The sequence below is a fragment of the Protopterus annectens genome, chromosome 7.part0 (genome assembly GCF_019279795.1).
Source record: "Protopterus annectens isolate FY-2018-M chromosome 7.part0, PAN1.0, whole genome shotgun sequence".
Classification (NCBI taxonomy): domain Eukaryota; kingdom Metazoa; phylum Chordata; order Ceratodontiformes; family Protopteridae; genus Protopterus; species Protopterus annectens.
Genome location: NC_056739.1, coordinates 949,390,388 through 949,399,355, shown reverse-complemented (window position 1 = coordinate 949,399,355; position 8,968 = coordinate 949,390,388). Strand labels below are relative to the sequence as shown.

The window sequence follows — 8,968 nt, the reverse complement described above, 5'->3', positions numbered from 1 at the left end:
GCCTACCATGCTGACATTTCTTCTTTATTAATAGATTTACGTGTATATGTTAGGAAACTTAATTTAAAACTTTTATTTCACAAAGATGTAGATGATGTAGAAGATGAAGATGAAAATGTACTATATTCTTACACTAAGCTACCTGTCAAGAAAAGCTTATATAACCCACCACTATGTAATACCTTACATATCTTTCTTAAGTTATGTGAAAAAGACTTGCGATATGTTTTAAAGCATAACTGTACTTGTAAATGGTTCAACCTTACTAATGAACAGTTAACTGCCTTAAATTCCTTATCAGCAGACAGATCACTAAGAATCATGAGAGCTGATAAGGGCTCAGGTATAGTGTTGATGGAACAAGATAAATACACTCGTATTTTATTAAATGACCTTAATAACAGTGAGTTTTATGCTATGGCTACCCTAACAGATGTCCTTCGGCTTTTAAACATATAGATAGAACTATTATTGCATTACATAAATCTAAACAGATTTGTGATGTAATAGCTGATTTTTAACTGTGTCAGAGCCCCAACTAGGAAAATTCTAATTCCTAAAATACATAAGGACCAGTTTAATCCTCCTTTTAGACACATAGTGTCGAACAAGAAAACTAAGACAGAAGGTATAGCAGAATTTATTGATTTTGTATTAAACCCTTTAGTACAAGTTTCACCCTATTTTCTAAAGGATTCATGGGATTTCCTTAATCTCCTTTTTCTCAACCCTCCTACTGATGAACATACTATTTTAGTTACTTTAGATATTGAATCATTGTATTCTAACATTCCTCATGATATAGGCATAGAATACTTAAGAAATTATTTATCAAAATTTACCACCTTCTCACAGGAAAAAATTAACATGATTTGCTCCCTAACTTCTCTAGTATTAACTAACAATTTTTTTCACTTTGATGGTAAGATTTTTCATCAAACTAAAGGTGTAGCTATGGGGGCTAAACTAGCTCCTGCCTTTGCAAATTTAGTTTTAGCCTGGTGGGAATGTAACTTTCTAGTATATTTACCTGGTTTTAATAATATTCTTCTGTACCGACGTTACATTGATGACCTCTTTTTTTGTATGGAAGGGATGTGAGTCTGATTTGTTTACATTTATTAATTCCTTATCTGATAGTATTCCATTTCTAAAGTTTAAGATTTCAGCTTTTGGGAAGCAGGTTAACTTTTTAGATGTACTTATTTCCATTGATACAAATTCTTTAACTTGGAACTCTACTATATTTAGGAAAAAGACATTCAGAAATAATTATTTACATTTCTGCAGTATGCATCCTCTATTTATGAAAGTTAATATGGCCAGAGGTCAGTACATCAGATTGTCTAGGATTATTTCTGATGATAATGTTTTTCTACATGAATGTGATGTTTTTAGTTCCTTTCTTATAGAGAGAGGTTACCCTACTGATTTACTGAATTCTATTGTTAAAGATGTAGTCTTTTAAGGCACACTAATTATCCTCCTATTCTTTTAAAAGGCTTCTCTCGAAGAAAAATACAACCAATAGTATGAATGAAATACAGACTACTCCCCTTGTGACCAATGAGTGTAGTAACACTATAAATGATATAACCAATACTATGTTTGAATCACGGACTACTCCCTTGTCCTGCACCTATCAGTACGTTTCTCAAATACATAATTCAGGACACTCTCTTTCTACACATAACTCTATAGATAGATTCACTAGTTTCCCAGTTCCTATTTGCAGGGACTCTATAGCTATTAAGAAAGTGTTTTATAATAACTGGGATATTCTTACCTCCAGCCAGGAGGTTGACAACAAATTAGGGCTAGGTCCTTTTTTACACATAAAAAATTTAAATCTTTACGTTCTCTATTTGAAAATAGAGACACTCAATTTATTGTTACACCCCCTGTCATTCACAGTAATAAAGGGATGTTTACTTGTGGAAAATACGTTGCCTGTAAGAATATTCTTACAGGTGCCTCATATACTTTTAAACATAATAATTTTAAAATACATTATACTACATATTTTGACTGCAATTCAGACAATGTTGTTTATGCAGCTATCTGCACATTGTGTTCAGCATTTTATATTGGTAAAACAATGCAAGCTGTCTACAAGAATCAAGGAGCATTGTGCGGCTATAAGAAAATGTGATTTTAGTAATGCCCTAGCTAAACACAGTCATATATGTCCTTTGTCTACAGGATTTAAATTCATTGTGCTTGATTATGTTCATATGTTTTTGGGGATAGAAATACTTTATTGGAGGTTAAAGAATTAAGATGGCAACTAAGGTTAAATGCTAATGCCCCACCTGGACTAAATGAAAGTTTAAACATTAAATGTTTTTGAAATGGCACAACTAACTACACATTTACTAGTGGTAGGCTTTGTTTACTTTTGAACAGGGTTCTAAATACATTATACATAATTCAGTTAGTGGAATGTCTTGCTTCAACAGGATTCTTATTACATAATTCATGAGTTATATTTCCTAATTGGTCTACAGTATGACTTGTCATTTCACCATTACTTTGGTTATATATACAGGATTGTATTGTAATTGTATGTTATTCTGAAGAAGTCCAACATATTAAATTGGATGAAAGCTAATTACTGGCTCTCAGTGTGTTTTTCGACATTGCTATTGGATAATTCTGATTTTTCTGAAGTTTTTGGATATAGTTTCAGTTCTTCGTTGAATTTTAAAGAGTTTTTCAGTGTTTATATACATTATCTCTACATAATGTCGAATATTTTACAAGGAGAGCTTGGCTCTAGTAGCCAATTAAATACAGACTTTCCACCTCTTTCGATCCCACCTGGCTTTTTTGCTTCAATGTACACTGATGCAAGCAGCGATCGATCTTTGGAAGGAGTGCCTACTTCAGGACTTAACAACATTTCGACTACCACTATTACATCTACTACTAGTCGGAAACTATTCTTATTTCGACTTCTCTAAACTTAAATAATCCAGAGGTTCAACTACAGTTTCTTCTAAATGGAAATATTATCACTAATCATAAGGAACCTACAAATACAGTATCTGAATCGTCGGCACAACAGATTCCTACTACAGTTCATTTGAATGAGATGCCAGTTCAGGTTCCTACTACAGTTCATTTGATTGAGATGCCGGTTCCTACTGGTCAGACTTATACGCAGTCAACTGCTGTACATTTACAAAACAATAAACTGAACAATGAGTTCCTGGTTCCTGACAGCAGATCTAATGTACAATCAAATGCTGTAACTTTAGAGAACAATGCATGGAATAATACTTATAACAGACTGTCTAATTCACCCACTTTACGAATTCCGTTGATGCATGGTAACACCACTTTACCTGTCACTGGACAACAAACTAGTCCTTTAGCATTTCAGAGACTTAATATACAGCAACCGTTACCTACCCAACAACAACATATACATGTAAATGTTTCAGAAGACCTGTTGTCTTTCACCAACATGGAAAATGTACCTAACCCATTTGCAGAGGTAAATAACATTAATGAATCTCCTGATTTCATGCATTCTAGACAGTCTACTGCAACAAATAATTTGAAACAGATGCTTTTTAGGCTTGAAAGACTTTTCATTGCTTTTAAGAATTTACAATATGATAACTTCTACCTTTCATTTTGTTTGAGCAAGGAAATAGTCCCATTAGGTCTTAGAATTACGAAGTTTCCTAATAATCTCACAAGGGACTCCAAGTTATATAAGGAACTGGAAGTTTTGTATAACACTACTGGCTTAATAGTGATTAGGTCTCTTATAGAGCATAACAAACTGAGACTGTCTGACATTTCTCAAGAAATCCATAACCTACATTCGGTGATTATTAAACATCAAGATTTACATCTTTTATTACATGTCTTCAATGGCATTCATCCTAGAGTAACCCGACATGTAGCTACCATAGTTCACCGGAAAAACGTAAGCTACAGAGAGATATGCTCCAATACAAGCATAATCAAGCATATCCCTTAAGAACTGATGGAGGATACAGATATAGTTACAGGAATTTGTTCAATAATTACCCTACGGCTCACAGCGGTCCTACTTCTACAAATTTTGGAAGATCTACTATTAATTCTGAAAGACCAGAAGAAGAATATGGAAATGTGTTTACTGGTAATTCTGCAGACCACAGTAGTTCTGCCACCAACAATTTTATGAGAACTACCACAGATTCTATGAGATCGGATAATCAGACAATGCAGGTGGCACATCAAGACATAAACAATCCAACGGTTATTTCTTTGCCTTCCTGCCAAAATGCTATATATACTACTACAACTCCACAGTCTGATCTCGCTATGCAAAGCTTTCCCGCTGCAGTGTTGTCTGATCATAACACCCCTCGGATGTCTAATACAGAAGTAGGTATTCCCATCCTATTAATATACACAATTCTGCCGGCTGTGTTCCTATTACTTCCCCATCTGTTTTAGCAAATCCTTTACGTCTCTTAAATTCACCAGGACCTACTACAATGAATATCTTAGATGACAGAGACTCTAATTTTTTATCCAAAAATACTCGGACCATGCCCCCCTCCCCCATGATCACCAGAAGAAGAGGGAGACTTTCATCCTACAGAGGCAAAGGAAGACAAATGAATCATGGGGAAAGAGGTTTCCTTACAAATTCTCCCACTACTCGTTCTTATTTCCTAAGAAACACTCATTTTTTAGAAAGAGGCCAACCACATGGAAGACCAAGAAGAGCTCCCACAAGCTGAATGTTTCTGATAACAGCTCACACAAGCTGAATGTTTCTGATAACAGCTCACACATGCTGAATGTTTCTAATAATAACTTAGTTAATGTTAACTGCAACTCCTTACCTGTAGAAACATATATACCAGATTCTGAAGTTTTCAATTTATCTGGCAGATTTTTACCTGATAATTTCAACAGCTTACTGAAACTAGGTTTTTCTTTTATTCCTGCCTACCGTGCTGACATTTCTTCTTTATTAATAGATTTATGTGTATATGTTAGGAAACTTAATTTAAAACTTTTATTTCACAAAGATGTAGATGATGTAGAAGATGAAGATGAAAATGTACTATATTCTTACACTAAGCTACCTGTCAAGAAAAGCTTATATAACCCACCACTATGTAATACCTTACATATCTTTCTTAAGTTATGTGAAAAAGACTTGCGATATGTTTTAAAGCATAACTGTACTTGTAAATGGTTCAACCTTACTAATGAACAGTTAACTGCCTTAAATTCCTTATCAGCAGACAGATCACTAAGAATCATGAGAGCTGATAAGGGCTCAGGTATAGTGTTGATGGAACAAGATAAATACACTCGTATTTTATTAAATGACCTTAATAACAGTGAGTTTTATGCTATGGCTACCCTAACAGATGTCCTTCGGGCTTTTAAACATATAGATAGAACTATTATTGCATTACATAAATCTAAACAGATTTGTGATGTAATAGCTGATTTTTTAACTGTGTCAGAGCCCCAACTAGGAAAATTCTTACATAAGGACCAGTTTAATCCTCCTTTTAGACACATAGTGTCGAACAAGAAAACTAAGACAGAAGGTATAGCAGAATTTATTGATTTTGTATTAAACCCTTTAGTACAAGTTTCACCCTATTTTCTAAAGGATTCATGGATTTCCTTAATCTCATTTTCTCAACCCTCCTACTGATGAACATACTATTTTAGTTACTTTAGATATTGAATCATTGTATTCTAACATTCCTCATGATATAGGCATAGAATACTTAAGAAATTATTTATCAAAATTTACCACCTTCTCACAGGAAAAAATTAACATGATTTGCTCCCTAACTTCTCTAGTATTAACTAACAATTTTTTCACTTTGATGGTAAGATTTTTCATCAAACTAAAGGTGTAGCTATGGGGGCTAAACTAGCTCCTGCCTTTGCAAATTTAGTTTTAGCCTGGTGGGAATGTAACTTTCTAGTATATTTACCTGGTTTTAATAATATTCTTCTGTACTGTACCGTTACATTGATGACCTCTTTTTGTATGGAAGGGATGTGAGTCTGATTTGTTTACATTTATTAATTCCTTATCTGATAGTATTCCATTTCTAAAGTTTAAGATTTCAGCTTTTGGGAAGCAGGTTAACTTTTCAGATGTACTTATTTCCATTGATACAAATTCTTTAACTTGGAACTCTACTATATTTAGGAAAAAGACATTCAGAAATAATTATTTACATTTCTGCAGTATGCATCCTCTATTTATGAAAGTTAATATGGCCAGAGGTCAGTACATCAGATTGTCTAGGATTATTTCTGATGATAATGCTTTTCTACATGAATGTGATGTTTTTAGTTCCTTTCTTATAGAGAGGTTACCCTACTGATTTACTGAATTCTATTGTTAAAGATGTAGTCTTTTAAGGCACTAATTATCCTCCTATTCTTTTAAAAGGCTTCTCTCCGAAGAAAAATACAACCAATAGTATGAATGAAATACAGACTACTCCCTTGTGACCAATGAGTGTAGTAACACTATAAATGATATAACCAATACTATGTTTGAATCACGGACTACTCCCTTGTCCTGCACCTATCAGTACATTTCTCAAATACATAATTCAGGACACTCTCTTTCTACACATAACTCTATAGATAGATTCACTAGTTTCCCAGTTCCTATTTGCAGGGACTCTATAGCTATTAAGAAAGTGTTTTATAATAACTGGGATATTCTTACCTCCAGCCAGGAGGTTGACAACAAATTAGGGCTAAGTCCTGTTTTTACACATAAAAAATTTAAATCTTTACGTTCTCTATTTGAAAATAGAGACACTCAATTTATTGTTACACCCTGTCATTCACAGTAATAAAGGGATGTTTACTTGTGGAAAATCGTTGCCTGTAAGAATATTCTTACAGGTGCCTCATATTTTTAAACATAATAATTTTAAAATACATTATACTACATATTTTGACTGCAATTCAGACAATGTTGTTTATGCAGCTATCTGCACATTGTGTTCAGCATTTTATATTGGTAAAACAATACGCAAGCTGTCTACAAGAATCAAGAAGCATTGTGCGGCTATAAGAAAATGTGATTTTAGTAATGCCCTAGCTAAACACAGTCATATATGTCCTTTGTCTACAGGATTTAAATTCATTGTGCTTGATTATGTTCATATGTTTTTTGGGGATAGAGATAGTTTATTAAGATGGCAACTAAGGTTTAATGCTAATGCCCCACCTGGACTAAATGAAAGTTTAAACATTAAATGTTTTTTTGAAATGGCACAACTAACTACACATTTACTAGTGGTAGGCTTTGTTTACTTTTGAACAGGGTTCTAAATACATTATACATAATTCAGTTAGTGGAATGTCTTGCTGCAACAGGATTCTTATTACATAATTCATGAGTTATATTTCCTAATTGGTCTACAGTATGACTTGTCATTTCACCATTACTTTGGTTATATATACAGGATTGTATTGTAATTGTATGTTATTCTGAAGAAGTCCAACATATTAAATTGGATGAAAGCGCTAATTACTGGCTCTCAGTGTGTTTTTTCGACATTGCTATTGGATAATTCTGATTTTTACGAAGTTTTTTGGATATATATATATATATATATATATATATATATTTCTGTATATATATCTATATCTACATGTATAGATATGCTGTATCTGTTTAGATATTAATATATATGCACACACATACATCTACATGTTGGAATATATTCCCTGCACTGTTGAATGACTGGGATGGATTATATTTTATGAAAACATCACATTTATGTGTATCATATGTATCTTAGTGGTAAATCACTTTGGCCATGGTGTGCAGCGTCCAGGGTTTGAGCCTTGAAGAGGCTTTTTATTTTGTTGCTGGGCAGAACAAGGGCCATTAGATGCAGAGTGATTAAGGCACTTTTTAGCAGTTGTATGTGGGTTTGCACGTGTTTGCACAGAGGTAAACACTGCTAACTTCTGCTTACAGTTTCTTATACTCAGTTAGCTTCTAATTTGCTTAACCAGTGTAGGTATTGCTTACCCCCATCCAACCAGGCTTAAACCCGCTTACTGCTGCTTAAAAGTGCTTACTCCCGCTTACCCCTGTGCTAATTTCTTTAAAAGAAAAGAAAAAGGGGTTGATAGGAAAGTGATTAAAAAGGGGCACAAAGAGGGAAAGACAGTAGGGAAAATAGCTAGGGATGTGCAGGAATGGTGTGGGGAAGGTCCATAGCTGCCCATTTCTTCTACAGCAACAGCTGTGCATATACTCAGACAAGATTCACAAAATGAATTACCCAAAGGGTATTAGCTGTGCATATACGCTGAATTTGGAGGTAGAGTTGGACACTCAAACCCCTGGGAGGGGGTGAGGACAACAATAATAAATTGTGATGCTAATTAGACCAGATTACATGTGTCCAGTGGACACGTGTGTGAAATAAACCGCTATGTACGAGGCAAGTTTTTTTTGGGGAACAGATTGCCCTTTTTTTTTTTCAGGTGAGAGTGGGATGTTGGGGAGGAATAGAAGGTATATTTGGGGAGGTAGGTTGGGTAAGTTAACAGACAAGACAAATGACGCATACAGGGGGGGTATGTGACACGTGGGGGGTAAACACCTTGATTTGGGGGTGTTGAGAAATCGGAAGTCCATGAGCCCCCTAGTGGACACAGTGTGACTAAGGTCCCCACCCATGGGCAGTCACCACTGCACCTTCACAGCCCTGAAGGTGGATGTGCTGGGGGCTGAGTTGCAGAGCCAGGATGACCCTCTAATCACGACACATGCCCCTCGAGCTGGCGTAGCAAATCACCAAATTGCTGGTTGATTTTGTTACGCATCACGACCCAGACCTGGCAATGGGTGACAGGTTTTTGTCCACATCCACTCGCAGGGTGGTTCCACCTGAAGGTGATGCAGGACTAATGGACAGAGAGGTTCCGGTTTGGACCCCAG

General features: G+C 35.0%; 1 long non-coding RNA gene across 1 annotated transcript; it reads left to right on the top strand.

The window, feature by feature from the left end:
- The first annotated feature begins 2,245 nt into the window (after positions 1 to 2,245).
- LOC122806797 lies at positions 2,246 to 7,274 on the top strand. The gene is made up of 2 exons (XR_006365556.1): positions 2,246 to 2,292; positions 7,218 to 7,274. It is a non-coding gene; the product is annotated as an uncharacterized LOC122806797 (long non-coding RNA).
- Positions 7,275 to 8,968: the final 1,694 nt, after the last annotated feature.